This window comes from Oncorhynchus kisutch, unplaced genomic scaffold (genome assembly GCF_002021735.2).
Source record: "Oncorhynchus kisutch isolate 150728-3 unplaced genomic scaffold, Okis_V2 scaffold2302, whole genome shotgun sequence".
NCBI lineage: Eukaryota > Metazoa > Chordata > Actinopteri > Salmoniformes > Salmonidae > Oncorhynchus > Oncorhynchus kisutch.
In genome coordinates this window covers 2,036-16,269 of record NW_022264247.1, presented here as the reverse complement: position 1 = coordinate 16,269, position 14,234 = coordinate 2,036, and the positions used below count along the sequence as shown (strand labels likewise).

At 38.4% G+C, this 14,234-nt stretch overlaps 1 long non-coding RNA gene across 1 annotated transcript; it reads right to left on the bottom strand.

The window, feature by feature from the left end:
* Window positions 1-13,074: 13,074 nt before the first annotated feature.
* Window positions 13,075-13,643, bottom strand: LOC116369861 (uncharacterized). Its single transcript, XR_004208645.1, has 3 exons — window positions 13,465-13,643; window positions 13,272-13,368; window positions 13,075-13,194 (listed from the first exon to the last, which is right to left on the bottom strand). It is a non-coding gene; the product is annotated as an uncharacterized LOC116369861 (long non-coding RNA).
* Between the last annotated feature and the right edge of the window lie 591 nt (window positions 13,644-14,234).

Here is a 14,234-nt window from a genome sequence, read left to right as displayed (position 1 = left end):
CACTCAGTCATATCAAACGATGCGGTGTCTGTATGTATTACAATTATACACTTCAGTGTTTACTGCTCCTGGGATATCAATGATTACACATTGTAACTATATAATAGACTAAACATGATTGATTTGTAATTCATATATACAGGGAAAGAACGTATGCATATCTAACTCCATTAATCTGAGGACACAGGATAGTATTTCAACCAGTGGAGAATGTGAAACGCTTTATTGAAAGAAGTGCATTTTATTTATAATATTATACGAGTTCAATCTTGGGCGGGCAGGTGGGTAGAGCGTTGGACTAGTAACCAGAAGGTTGCAAGATCAAATCCCTGAGCCGAGAAGGTAAAAATCTGCCCCTGAACAAGGCAGTTCCTAGGCCGTCATTCTTATCTGACATGCCTAGTTAAAGGGTAACTACACCCCAAAATCGATATGTCTTAATTGGTTTCCTGCTAGGGTTTTAAACGCTGTCGTGGACATAGAAATATAACATGATTGGATGTTCTATTAAAAAGGTGTCCATTTTAGAGAGCGAAAACCTATAGATGCAGGGACAAACGGTCCCCCTTGCATTACCCATCCAAGTGGGTAATACTTGGATGGGAGACTGCCTGGGAATACCAGGTGCTGTAAGCTTTTTGTCACTGCCTTGTGGAATTTCAACTCTTTGTCCGTTTTTTTTCCCACAAGGCTGAAAAATGTGCCCTCGCTTTGAAATAAGTAAGCAAGGTTAGTTTGTATTTCATCCAACAATCTGTGCTACAGTATATGCAATTTCTTCCACTTTTTGAGTGACACAGATGCTTATCTAAATGGTGAAAATGCAACAGCTGTTAATCAGACTCACTTTGACTTGTGACGACCCTCCCACTCTGTCAGCCGTATTCTGAGAGTCTCCTCCATGAATGTGGAAGAGGTATATTTATCCTGGGAGACACATGGCCCAAGTGTTTCCCATGAAGCTGACGACCCTCCCAACTCCACCCACCGGCATCCTAATAAGGAAACAAGAGCAAAGACAGAATACGGCAGACAGAGTGGGAGGGTCGTCACACTTTATATAGTGCACCAAGAGATATTTTCTCGCTTACGACCATACCGGCCTGAGTACGCGCTTCCGGTGATTAAGCTGTGAGTGTTTGCGCAAGAGTTTTTCTTGAGCATATTTTTTTGTTTGTTATTTCAACAGTTTTCGAAGTATAATTGTGGTTTTTGCAGTTGAATAAGTTAAGTTTGGTTCGTTCTTCCCCCTTGCAGTTTTGCTGCATATTTTGGTTTATTATGAGAGTCGGAAATGGATACAGAAAGCACAACGGACACGGGAAAGAGGTTGAGTTGGTTGGATGGGATGGATTTGGAGTTGGTTTCGGATACAGACGACACTGAAAAGGTAGAGAGAATAAGAGGAGGCCTGAGGAAGAGGAAAGCGGGGGACGTGAAAAAGGATGGAAAAGGGAAAAAACAAGTCAACATGTAAAGGATAATGAAGGCAATTTGTTTTATTGTATTTATATTAATGGTTAATTGTATGTCCCTAAATGTAAATGGTTTATGGACAAATTTATAAAATATAAATACAAAATATAGTTCAAATGAAGAACGTGGATATCTTGTGTTTACAAGAGACGCATTGGGACTTTTATTTTTGTGAATAATGGTAGGGGGAACTCTAGTGGCATGGCTATTTTATTGAGGAAGGATGTGGTGGACAAACTGGTACATATATATGATGATAACAATGGGAGGATTTTAGTTTTAAATTGAGTATATGGATAGGATTTTTAGAATTCTAAATGTTTATGCTCCAAATAACGAAATAGAGCGCAAGGTTTTATTTATTGAAGTGGGACGATGGTGTGTGGGAAATTGCATTGTGGTGGGGGATTTTAATGTGAAAATGGACAGATTAGATATGACAAGGGGAGCTATCTTTAGAAGTGATGCATCTAGGGGGGTTTTAAAAAAGGTGATGTTTGAGAAAAAATGGACATATGGAGAGATGAAAATCCCGATAAACGGGAAGGCAGGTGGTTTTAGGGGAATTAAAACAAACTAGAATAGATCTGGTTTTAGTTAAAGAAGGCGTAAGAGATTTTATGAAAGATATTAAGTATGTTTTTACAACTTTCAGTGACCATGCATATTTAATTTTCTCGGTGGGTTTAGAAAAGGAAGGAACAGGGGGTGGTACGTGGTGTATGAATGATAGTTATTTGGGGGATGAGGATTATTGTAAACAACTTACATCTTTGATAGCATGTGAAATGGAGGATAAGCAGAAAGATAATGACAAGTGTTTATGGTGGGACAAGGTTAAGGAAAAAATAAAAGGTTTTAAAAAAGGTATAAGATATGCAAGGAAAAAGAGGGGTCAGATGAAAAGAGAGTTGAGAGCTAAATTGGATGAAGAAATGGGGAAGTATGATAGTGAACCTAATTATAATATAGAAACGTTTTTAGAGTTGAAAGCTAAATTGAGTAAATATGACAGATAAGTGTAAGGGGGCTATTATAAGAAGCAAAGCAACGTATTTTTTGGAGGGGGAGAAATGCACTTTTTTCTTGGATTAGAGAAGAGTACTCAAAGGAGAACATATCTTAGACAGATTGAAAATGTAAAGGATGAAGTAGTAGATGATTATGTAGAGATTTTAAAGACGGTGCAGAATTTTTATAGGGACTTATTTAAGAAAGGGGAGATGGAGGAGGGGTGTGTACAGGAGATTTTAGATCGTGTGGAGGTGAAAATTAATGTAGAGGATAAGTTGATGTGTGATGGGACGATTACAGTAAATGAAGTTATAGATGCGATTAAGGATTTACAGGTGAATAAGAGCCCTGGTGTTGATGGGATCATTGCAGAGTTTTATAAAATGTATGAAAGTCTTTTAGCACCTATTTTATTGGAGGTTTACCACTATATGGAGGAGAATGACTGTTTCAGAATCGATGGTGACAGGGATGATAACTATATAAAAATGGAAAAGGGAGTAAGGTAAAATTGGAAAATTATAGGCCTATTAGTTTATTGAATGTGGATTACAAGATTTTAGCCAAAATGTTAGCGAATATGATGAGTGTTTTACATTATATTATTGCACCAACACAGAATTATAGTGTTCCTGGTAGGGATATAGCTGACACAATTAATACAATTAGAGACGTGACACACAAAATGAATGGGGATAAGAGAAATGTACCTTTGTTTTACAAGAAAGTTTTTGAGGCTTGGGGGCAGTTTTTACCACACATTTCTTATGATTGTAACATTTTGGAAAATATTTTAAATCAGCCAATTTTTTTAATCCTAAGATCAAGTATAATACAATGTTGTTTTGTAAATATTTTCTGAGGGCTGGGATGAGACATTTGTGATATTTTATATGAAGTCATTCCAGGGTTTCTTCCTGTACAGGTTATTTATGACAATATTGTTGAGGTGGAGGATGAAATAAGCAAAACTACTGTAGGAAATATGTATAAGAAAATTGTGGGGTGTATTCCTGAGTGGGTGTTTTTAATAAATACAGAGGTGGTTAAGAGAGCTGGAGGTTTACTAATTTGGATTTAGTGAGGGATTTAAATGTCAATTGATTGTATTTTCTTTCTGATTTTGTAAAATGGTGAATTGTTCATCCTTTAATTATGATTGAAACGCTGTAAAATTGTCTGTTTTTCATAATTTTTTAATTTAAAAAATACGCCCGATCTGGTCCGATCTCGGAAGCTAAGCAGGGTCGGGCCTGGTTAGTACTTGGATGGGAGACCGCCTGGGAATACCAGGTGCTGTAAGCGTTTTGCTCCAGCAGAGGGTTCTCTTGTGTCATGCGTGGAGCAACTCCCGTTTATTTATCACCCTAATAATGTTTTGTCTTTTTATTGGACTAAATGCAGTTTGTTAGTGCTTCCCTGCCCTGCCCTGATCAAATCAAATAATGGACAATGCGTTTACCTCAAAATCTAGGCAGTGCATTCAGCATTTGTTTTTAGGCTAGGAGACTGTCAATGTCTGTAGTCCATTAGGGCCCTGTAAAATCCCCTTCAATGTTTTGACTGATTTCCCCCCCCCCCCCCTAATTAATTTTAATTTTTATAATTATTCCCCGTTGACCGTTTGTCCCTGCTTCTGCAGGTTTTCGCTCTCAAAAGTACACCTTTTTAATAGAAATATAACACGATTAGATGTTCTATGTCCACGGCAACATTTAAAACCCTAGCAGGAAACCACTTTTGAGGTCTGGCAAAAAAGGAAGACATATCGATTTTGGGGTGTCGTTACCCTTTTTTAGGCAAGTATGCGCCAGGAAGAGACCTTTGTTTGGTTAAACGGTGTTACTGTAGCGCTCATGTGATTGCGGAGTTTGCAAACCAAATGGCCACTGTATTGATGCAAATAATCATGATATAATTCTGCCAGGCTGGCATATGCTACTTTGCAGTTAACATTTGATTGAGAAGGTTTTTGTGGGAAGCCTTTCCTTCTCTACCACAAGAAGGTTATCATTAGCCTCATCGCTAACGGCTACACAAAGTGTAGACATGTGCGCGCTCCGCACGCATGCGCACGGAAACTGGGCAGTCCTATTCAGTTTCTGAAAGTTGCGTGGAAATACAAATCACTGATGCATTTTGTTCATGTCTTATGATTCACTTGGGCAAATGAATGGATTTTCTAACAAGTTGAAGGGATTGAGTTGATTTCCTCCTTAGTTCAAGGCATTTTTGAATATGGTTGAATTTCGGTTTAATGTCTGTATTTCGTGATTCCGTGTGGGCGCGCTCTATTTTATAGGGCCCTAGTCCATGAAGTTGTGATAAGTATGAACCTAGGATATGCCCTCTTTTCACCCCCACAATAGTGAAATATATGGTCTGGAAATGCAAGCAAGGTTTGAGCTTTTCAGTGTGTGTCACAAGGTGGACATTTCTCTGTCCCCCTAAGAGTAAGCGACACTGACTTTATATAGTGTACCAAGAGATTTCCTTTTGCTTACGGCCATACCAGCCTGAGTACGCATTTCCTGATTGGAGAAGTGACGACAGGTGCGAGTGTCTGAGCTGTGAGTGTTTGCTGGAGAGTGTTTGCTCGAGAGCTATTTTTGTTAAATTAATTAATTAGTTTTTGCAATATAATTTATTATTTTCTTTAGTTGAATAGTTTAAAGTTTGGTTAGTCTTCCCCCTTGCAGTTTTTCTGCTTGGGGGAGAGGTTTTTTGGAGAAATTTTTTTTCACTATGACGGACAACATGGAAAAGACAAACGGAATGGACAAAGACAACGAAAAGGCGCAACGGAAGAAAAATGAAGATAACGAAGGAATGAAATATGGAAAAGAATACACGGTGGCAATTAAGTTGGAAGGAGAAGACAAAGTGACGACAATGGAACTACTAAGAGCAATTAAGGAGGTGTGTGGAGAGGTGGTGGGATGCCGAATGAAAGGAGAAAAGAAGTATGAAATTACGATGAGAAATGAAAGAGGAAAAGAACGGTTAATGGATGGATTGCGAATAAAGGACACAAGGATTCTGGCGAGTGATATTAATGTGAAGGAATTGGTGGTGTCTTTTATGAATCTCCCAGTATACGTAGAAGATGGTGTGATACTGAGCAAGCTGAGCAGCTGGGGAGTGACGGCCATCTCGGAGATAAGGAGGAGAGTTTGGCCAGGAACGGAGGTGGTTGACGGGACACGTTTCTGCAAGGTCAAGTTCACAGAAAAAGAGACATCATTACCTTATTCTACAAGAATTGAGACGTTGGAGGGAGCAGAATATTTCAGAGTCATTCATGACAAACAGGTCAGAGTGTGTCGTATGTGTATTCAACCCGGGCACATAGTTAAAGACTGCCCGGAATTTCAGTGTTTTAAGTGTGGCAATCAAGGACACTATGCGAGAGAATGTGATGGAGAGAAGGAAAGGAATTTGTGGTGGATGCAGAAAGAGATTGGCGGAGTGCAACTGGAGAGGTTGGGGCTGAAGAGGGGAGTCAAACAATATTCGAGGAAGCAGTGGTATTGTCGCAAGAAGGAGAAGAAGATGATGGAGGAGAGGACGTGGTGGAAGGTGGAGAGACGGAGGAAGGAAGAAGGAAGAAGGACCAGAAGATAAATGAAATTGGGAGCAGTATGGACTCAGAAATAAGGAGTTTTCAGGAGGAGGGGGGGGAGTGGACTGGGGGGAAGCACGGGGGGCTCACAGGTTTTGGGGGAAAGCACAGCAATAACAAGTAGCTTGCGGGGTGAAGAAATGGAGGGGGTTATGGAGTTGATGACAATACCAGAGACGGCGATGAGCACGGGGAGCACAACGACTATACCAGAAGTGGAGATGAATACGGGGAGCACAACGGAGGTGGATGCCAAGAGTGGGAGTTGGCTGGATAACATGGACTTGGAGGAGATATCGGACATGGATGATGGGCAAAAGATGGAAAGAACGAGGGAAGGATACAGGAAGAGGAAAGCGGTGGGAAGAGGGGGAGAGAAAGGGTGGAAGAAGAAAGAAACTGGATAACAGGTAGAGGATAATGAAATTATATTTTATTATTTTATTATTTATTAGAATGGTCAATATAATGTCAATAAATGCAAATGGTTTGAGAACAATGGGAAAATTTAATAGAATAGTCCAAATGAAGAATTCAGATATTTTATGTATTCAAGAAACACACTGGGATAATGTTTGTTTTAGAAGTAAAAAAAAGAGGGATTTTATTTATGTAAATAATGGCAGAGGGAATTCAAGTGGGGTTGCAATTTTATTAAGGAAGAATGTAGTAGAAAATGTGAAGAAGATATATAATGATAATAATGGGAGGATTTTAATTTTGGATTTTGAATATATGAATAGGGTTTTTAGGATTATAAATATTTATGCGCCGAATAATGAGAGAGCGAAGGAATTTATTTTTAGAATTAGGGAAATGGTGCAAGGGTAATTGTATTTTAGTTGGGGATTTTAATGTTAAAATGAATAGATTAGATATGTCAAGGGGAGCTATTTTTAGAAGTGACGTATCGAGGGGGGTTTTAAGGAAGATTATGTGTGAAAACAGTCTGATTGATATATGGAGAGACGAGAACCCGAATAAGAGGTTTTTCTAGAAGGCAGGTGGTTTTAGGGGAGTTGAAACAGACACGGATAGATCTGGTTTTAGTAAATGAAGGGTTAAGGAATTTTATGAAGGATATTAATTATATTTTTACAACTTTTAGTGATCATGCTGGGTTAACATTTTCGGTGGGGTTAGATAAGGGAAAGGAATATGGTGCATGAATGCAGGGTATCTAGGTGATGAAGAATATGGAATACAGCTTAAATCTTTGATAGAACATGAAATGAAGGATAAGCAAAAAGGGAATGATAAGTGTCAGTGGTGGGAAAATGTAAAGAAAAAAATAAAAGGTTTTAGTATTAGATATGCAAGGAAGAAGAGGAGTAGGATGACAAGAGAATAACATTTTTTAAGAGAAGAATTGAATGAAGAAATGAGGAAATGTGATATTGATCCTATTTATAATATTGAAAGGTTTTTAGATTTAAAGGCACAATTTTGAGCAAATGTGAAATAGATAAGTGTAAGGGGGCATCTATTAGAAGTAGGGCAAAGTATGTGCTAGAAGGGGAGAAATGTACGTCTTTTTTTCTTGGTTTAGAGAAAACTAAACAGACGAAATCATATATTAGTGAGATAGAAAATGTAAAGGGTGAAGTGGTAAATGATTATGTTGAGATATTAGAAACCGTACAGAATTTTTATAAGGATTTATTTAAGAAAGGGGAGGTGGATGAGGGGTGTGTAAAGGAGATTTTAGGTAGTGTGGATGTGCAAATTGGTGTTGAGGATAAGCAAAGATGTGATAGGAAGATAACAGTGGATGAAGTGAAAGATGCAATTAAGGGTTTAAAAATAAATAAAAGTCCTGGAGTAGATGGACTAATTGCAGAGTTTTATAAAATGTATGAAAGTTTTTTAGCACCGATTTTAATGGAAGTGTATCAATATATGGAAGATAATAATACTGTTTCAGACTCCATGGTGACAGGGCTGATAACGATTTTATATAAAAATAAGGGGAGCAAATTAAAATTGGAGAATTATAGGCCAATTAGTTTATTAAACTCAGATTATAAGATTTTAGCTAAGATATTGGCAAATAGGATGAAGATGGTTTTAAATGATATTATAGCACCTACACAAAATTATAGTGTGCCTGGAAGAGACATAGCTGATACTATTATCACACTTAAAAATGTGATAAATAAAATGAATAGCGATAAGAGAGGGGGAATTGTTTTAAGTATAGATTTTAATAAAGCTTTTGACAGGGTGGAACATGATTTTATGTTTAGGGTACTGGAAAAATATGGGTTTGGAAACAGAATAATAGGATGGATAAAATTATTATATAGAAAGGCAAAAAGTAGAGTAAAATGTAATGGGGTTTTAACAGATTATTTTATTCTTGAGAGATCGGTGAGACAGGGGTGCCCTTTATCAGCATTATTGTATGTTTTATCGGTAGAACCCTTAGCGGCATACCTTAAAAAAGATAATTTTATAAATTGTGTAGAGACTCCGCAAGGAGGTTTTAGTTTAATTCATCAATATGCAGACGATACCACAATAACAGTTAGAGATGAGGGAAGTGTTAAAAGGGTGATGGAGTGTTTTAAAGTATATGAGCAAGCCTCAGGAGCAAAAGTGAATATGGAGAAGTCAGTAATAATGTATGTTGGGAAGATTAATGAGGGGATTTTTCCTTTTAAAAGGGTAAATGATTATTTTAAGGTGTTAGGTGTGTTTCTAGGGGTGAAGGAACAGGAAGCTAGGGATTTGACATGGAGTGGTGTAATAAATAAAGTTAGAAAGGTGGTAAATATGTGGAGGGGAAGGTCTTTGAAATTAAAAGGGAAAGTAATTGTTGTAAATTCCTTGCTGATGTCAATTTTTATTCATGTCATGAATGTTTTAGACGTACCAGAATGGGTTTTATCGGAAATAAATACGATTTTAGTAGATTTTTTTATGGGATGGGAAAGGTGCGAAAATTTATTTTAACTTTGATTGCAGGTTATGAGGAGGGGGGTTTGAAGTTGGTGGATTTAAATGTGAGGAAAAAAGCAATTAGAGTCAAAATGGTACGTAAATATTTATATGGGGAATTAGATTATGGATGGAAAATATTTTTTAAGGAGTATTTGCAGGAGGCTGGGGGACAATGGTTTATTGATGTGTATGAAAAAGGAAATGTTGGGTAATATACCTTTGTTTTATAGAGAAGTGTTTGAGGCTTGGGGGGAGTTTTTACTAAATATTTATTATGAGTGTACCATTTTAGGCAATATTTTAAAATCTGCCAATTTTTTTAAATCCCAAGATACAGTATAATATGTTTTGTAAATATTTTATGAGGGCTGGGATGAGACAGATTGGGGACATTTTATATGAGGTCATTCCGGGGTTCCTTCCATGTGAGGCAATATTTGATCATGTGGATGAAGAAAACTATGAAATAAGTAGAACTACTGTGGAGAACATGTATAAGAGAATATTAGGATGTCTTCCTGGGGTGTGTTAATAAATAAAGAGGTGGCTACAAGAGCTAAGGGTTTACCGGTTTTATATTATGAAAGTAATGGGAAGAAGTATGATTTGTCAGGTTTGAAAGTTAAAAAGGTTTATGAAAAATGTATTTTAAGAGAGATAAAAACTCCTGCTTCGGAAAAAGATAGATGTGAAAGCAATATGGAAGAATGTAAAATATAATTCTATAGAATGTGAAGACAATGATTTTAAATTGAAACATAATAGGATATTTACGAATGTGGTTTTACATCAAATAAATAGAGATGTTAAAAGAGAATGTGATATTTGTGGTACGGGGGTGGAAAATTTAATGCACTCTTTTGTTGAATGTAGTAGATTAGAAGAGTTTCATAAGTTTTTAAAGGGGATTTTAGTACAACATTGGGGAGAAGAGATTGTTGCTGGGGTTGAGTGGAAGAGGTTGTTTCTTTTTGGTTTAACTGGGAAAAGCAACGTTTTTAATTTTAATTTGATGAATTTTGTTCTTAGTCATGCCAGATACGCTGTAAGACTAAGAAGGAATTTGGGACATTATGAAGGAAAAATTGAGAGTGTGGAGGTTTTATTTAGAAGTATTTTAGAGAAAGATATAGAAGTAATATATAAATATGGTGGATGTAATTTTGAAAAATTGTTTGTGGGGGAGCACTTTTATTGAAATTGAGTCGAATGGAAAACTTGGTTTTAATTATTAATTGGTTTTGGTGGATGATTGGGGTTTTAATAGGTTTTTTCTTTTTTGATTTTGTAAAAGGGTGAATTGTTCGTCTTTAATTATTATTGACTGAATGTTGTAAATGTGTTTTTTTCATAATAAAAATAAAAATAAAAAAAGTACGCCTGATCTTGGAAGCTAAGCAGGGTCGGGCCTGGTTAGTACTTGGATGGGAGACCGCCTGGGAATACCAGGTGCTGTAGGCGTTTTGCTCCAGCAGAGGGTTCTCTTGTCATGCGTGGAGCAACTGCCTTTTATTTATCACCCTAATGTTATCTTTTTATTGGACTAAATGCAGTTTGTTAGTGCTTCCCTGCCCTGATCATATCAAATAATGGACAGTGCGTTTCCCTCAATCTAGGCAGTGCATTCAGCATTTCTTTTTAGGCTAGGAGACTGTCAATGTCTGTAGTCCATTAGGGCCCTGTAAAATCCCTTCAATGTTTCTCCATTTACATTTCCCCGTTGTGTCACGCCTTGGTCTAAGTATTCTGTGTTTATCTTCATGTATTGGGTCAGGCCAGGGTGTGGCATGAGGTTTTGTATTGTGGTGTGTTTTGTCTTGGGGTTTTGGTGTGTAGGTATTGGGATTGTAGCTAGTGGGGTTATCTAGCAAGGTCTATGGCTCGCTGGAGTGGTTCTCAGAGGCAGGTGTTTATCGTTGTCTCTGATTGGGAACCATATTTAGGCAGCCATATTCTTTGAGTTTGTCGTGGGTGATTGTCCTCTGTTAGTTTGCACCAGTATAGGCTATTTTGGTTTTCGTTACGGGCTTTGTTTGTGTTTATTCGTGTTGTACGTAGTTCATTAAACATGGATCGAAATCTACACGCTGCAGTTTGGTCCGACTCTCCTTCACACCTAGAAAACCGTAACACGTTGACCGTTTGTCCCTGCATCTATAGGTTTTCGCTCTCTAAAATGTACACCTTTTTAATAGAAATATAACATGATTGGATGTTCTATGTCCACGACAACGTTTAAAACCCTAGCAGGAAACCTGCCCCAGATTTTGGGGTGTAGTTACCCAGAATGACGGCCTAGGAACTGCCTTGTTCAGGGGCAGATTTTTACCTTCTCGGCTCAGGGATTTGATCTTCCAACCTTCTGGTTACTAGTCCAACGCTCTACCCACCTGCCCGCCCAAGATTGAACTCGTATAATATTATAAATAAAATGCACTTCTTTCAATAAAGCGTTTCACATTCTCCACTGGTTGAAATACTATCCTGTGTCCTCAGATTAATGGAGTTAGATATGCATACGTTCTTTCCCTGTATATATGAATTACAAATCAATCATGTTTAGTCTATTATATAGTTACAATGTGTAATCATTGATATCCCAGGAGCAGTAAACACTGAAGTGTATAATTGTAATACATACAGACACCGCATCGTTTGATATGACTGAGTGTCTGTCATACCAGAACCACACCTTTATTTGCCAAGGAAGAGTACATGATCGGTGAATATATTCAATGTACAGGCTACAAGATGGGAATCTCATACGTGGTATTAACTAAAATACATGTGTATAGGTCTTGCATCCTTGGCACAATAAAGGTATATTCTACTCTAGGCTTCATTAATGCCATTCAGACTTGAGGTTCATTGATTGGTATGAATATTAGTACAGAACTACGTTTTAGGGTCCATACCCAGAGCGGCAACAGTTATTTTTAATCCGACTCAAGCAAGTAAATAGCTAGCCATGTTACTTTAGCTGCATTACAAGGCAAGCTTACAATTGTGCAGTCAATGCTTTAGCCAGCTAGATGCTTTACAGCCACTGTTTAACAAGACAACATCCTGGTTTGTTGGTTCTCAGGAGTCCCTGAAAGACAAATTACAAATTCATTCTCCTAACACTAGCTAGTCTGAACTTGCTAAATAGAGATTTTTGTAATTTAACTATGACAAAAAAAAATATAGCCACGTCTCTACATTATCACATTCCTCTCAAATTGTACATTTGCTTGACTCGTTAAGACAACTTCCATCTGTTTTGTCAGCAATCTTCGTTGAGCGCCACAAGGCAAGGGTGGCTCGTGTCAAAATTAGTCTTTGGTCATCCCAAAGCCTTGGGACCCAAATGCATAATGATTGCACAAACTCCCCTTGTGGTGGTCTGGAGCAATGAAACCGTCCCGCGGTGCAAGCTCGCAACTTTAAGGAGTGTCTTCAGTCCCCGCTGTGCCGTACGGTGTGTTTTGAAATCTTATCCTGATGCGGAATAGATTGCAACGTATTCATGGCTCTACCTTCGTAGTTCGGACTTGGGGAATGCATGGGTGTCTGAGCTGTGCGCGAGTTTAAAAACAGACAGCTCGGTACATTCAGCTGGTCAACACTTCTTACACAAACAAGTAGCGATGAAGTCATGCTCTTCCCATTTGAGCCATGAGATTGACATGCATATCATTGAAGAAGAAATGTCCATATTTGGATGGAAACCAAGCTAGTGAGAGGTATCAAGGAAAGTTGTAATTTCAGTTGATAATTACCAACACTGCATCCAACCACAGCCCTGCTGGTTTCACTTTGGCAAACCACCATCTGCTATAACATTGAGTCAGTTCATCCTACTGGACAATGGAAAGCTTTTGTTTCGTCACCCATTGTTTGTCCTAGACGGGAAATTGGTGCGCAACACTTATCTCCCTCCGGTGGATGGTTCAGAGTTCCATGCTTACAAAAGGGTTGATTGATACATGTCAGATGACAAGCCTACGACATGGTGTTAAGGTAGCTCCAACGGTTAGGATTGTTTTATATAGAACACTTTATTTGACATGTTAGAACAATACATTACACCCAAAGAATGTATCCAGAAGAAACATATACATGACGCTCCTCAAAGAGGTCTTTGACATGTCGTTGACCTGTTGAGAGAGAGAGAGCGAACCTATTAGTTCAGTTATGGTCTGCCAGGGTCTGAAAAGCATAAAACAAGACCTACCTCTTTTCAGGTTGTCCTGATTCACACATTGTCCACTACAGGGGCCGCCAGTGGGACTACTGGCATCACAGATGACCACGTCACAATGGACAAAGACCTAGGAATCAAAGATTTGATGGTGTCAGTTTTTTTTAAAGGGATGATTGCCACACACAAAATTAAAGAATAAAGATTGTTGGGTGAACTTTGTTACCTGGCCACTCGGCTCAACCGCATCACCGGCGAAGGAAAACATATAGGCCTCAAAGCGTTTGACGTGAGGGGGGAAGCGGACCCTGGCGTCAGCTTCTACCGGGTGGAAGACCACACGGTATGGATCCTCGGGGTTCTCACAGCTGCCAGTGTAGAGAGAGGGACTAAGTTATGAACAAGAAAACGCTGCAAACCCCAACCGCCTTATGACACCACCACAAGACTTCGTACACGGTCCTGTGAGGATCAGATCAATTTACAGCAGAAGTGGGTTCTTTCTCCCCCTCCAGTATGAACTAAAGGAATGTTTTTGCTAACAGGCTTTACCCAACAACAATCACCTTTGTCTTGAAAAAACATATTTCATATACAATGTAAAGGCTAGAGACGTCCTACCTGTAGAGTAAGCGCGTTTCTAGTAAAAATCACAAAATAAAAACCAATATGACATTCATTTTCTATAGCTAATCTCTGAGTGCATAAAAGGAATGGTAACAGAAATTAACATTAGACCAGAAAACCGTGAGGCGCAAGCTAGACGTTTGGAACTTTCCTAACCTAGAAAATTAACTTAAGTGGGACCATTCTGCTACCACATCCAAACCATCACCCACAGGGTTGATAAACCTATCTTCCAGAACGTGTGAAAGGAAAATCCATCCTGTAGTTCTGTTCAAGACTAGTCATTGGAGCCACGGACAACCAACGACATTGTGACCTCATGTAGCCAATCAGAGAGAAGACCAACCACCTACCTTTCCACGGCGGCAT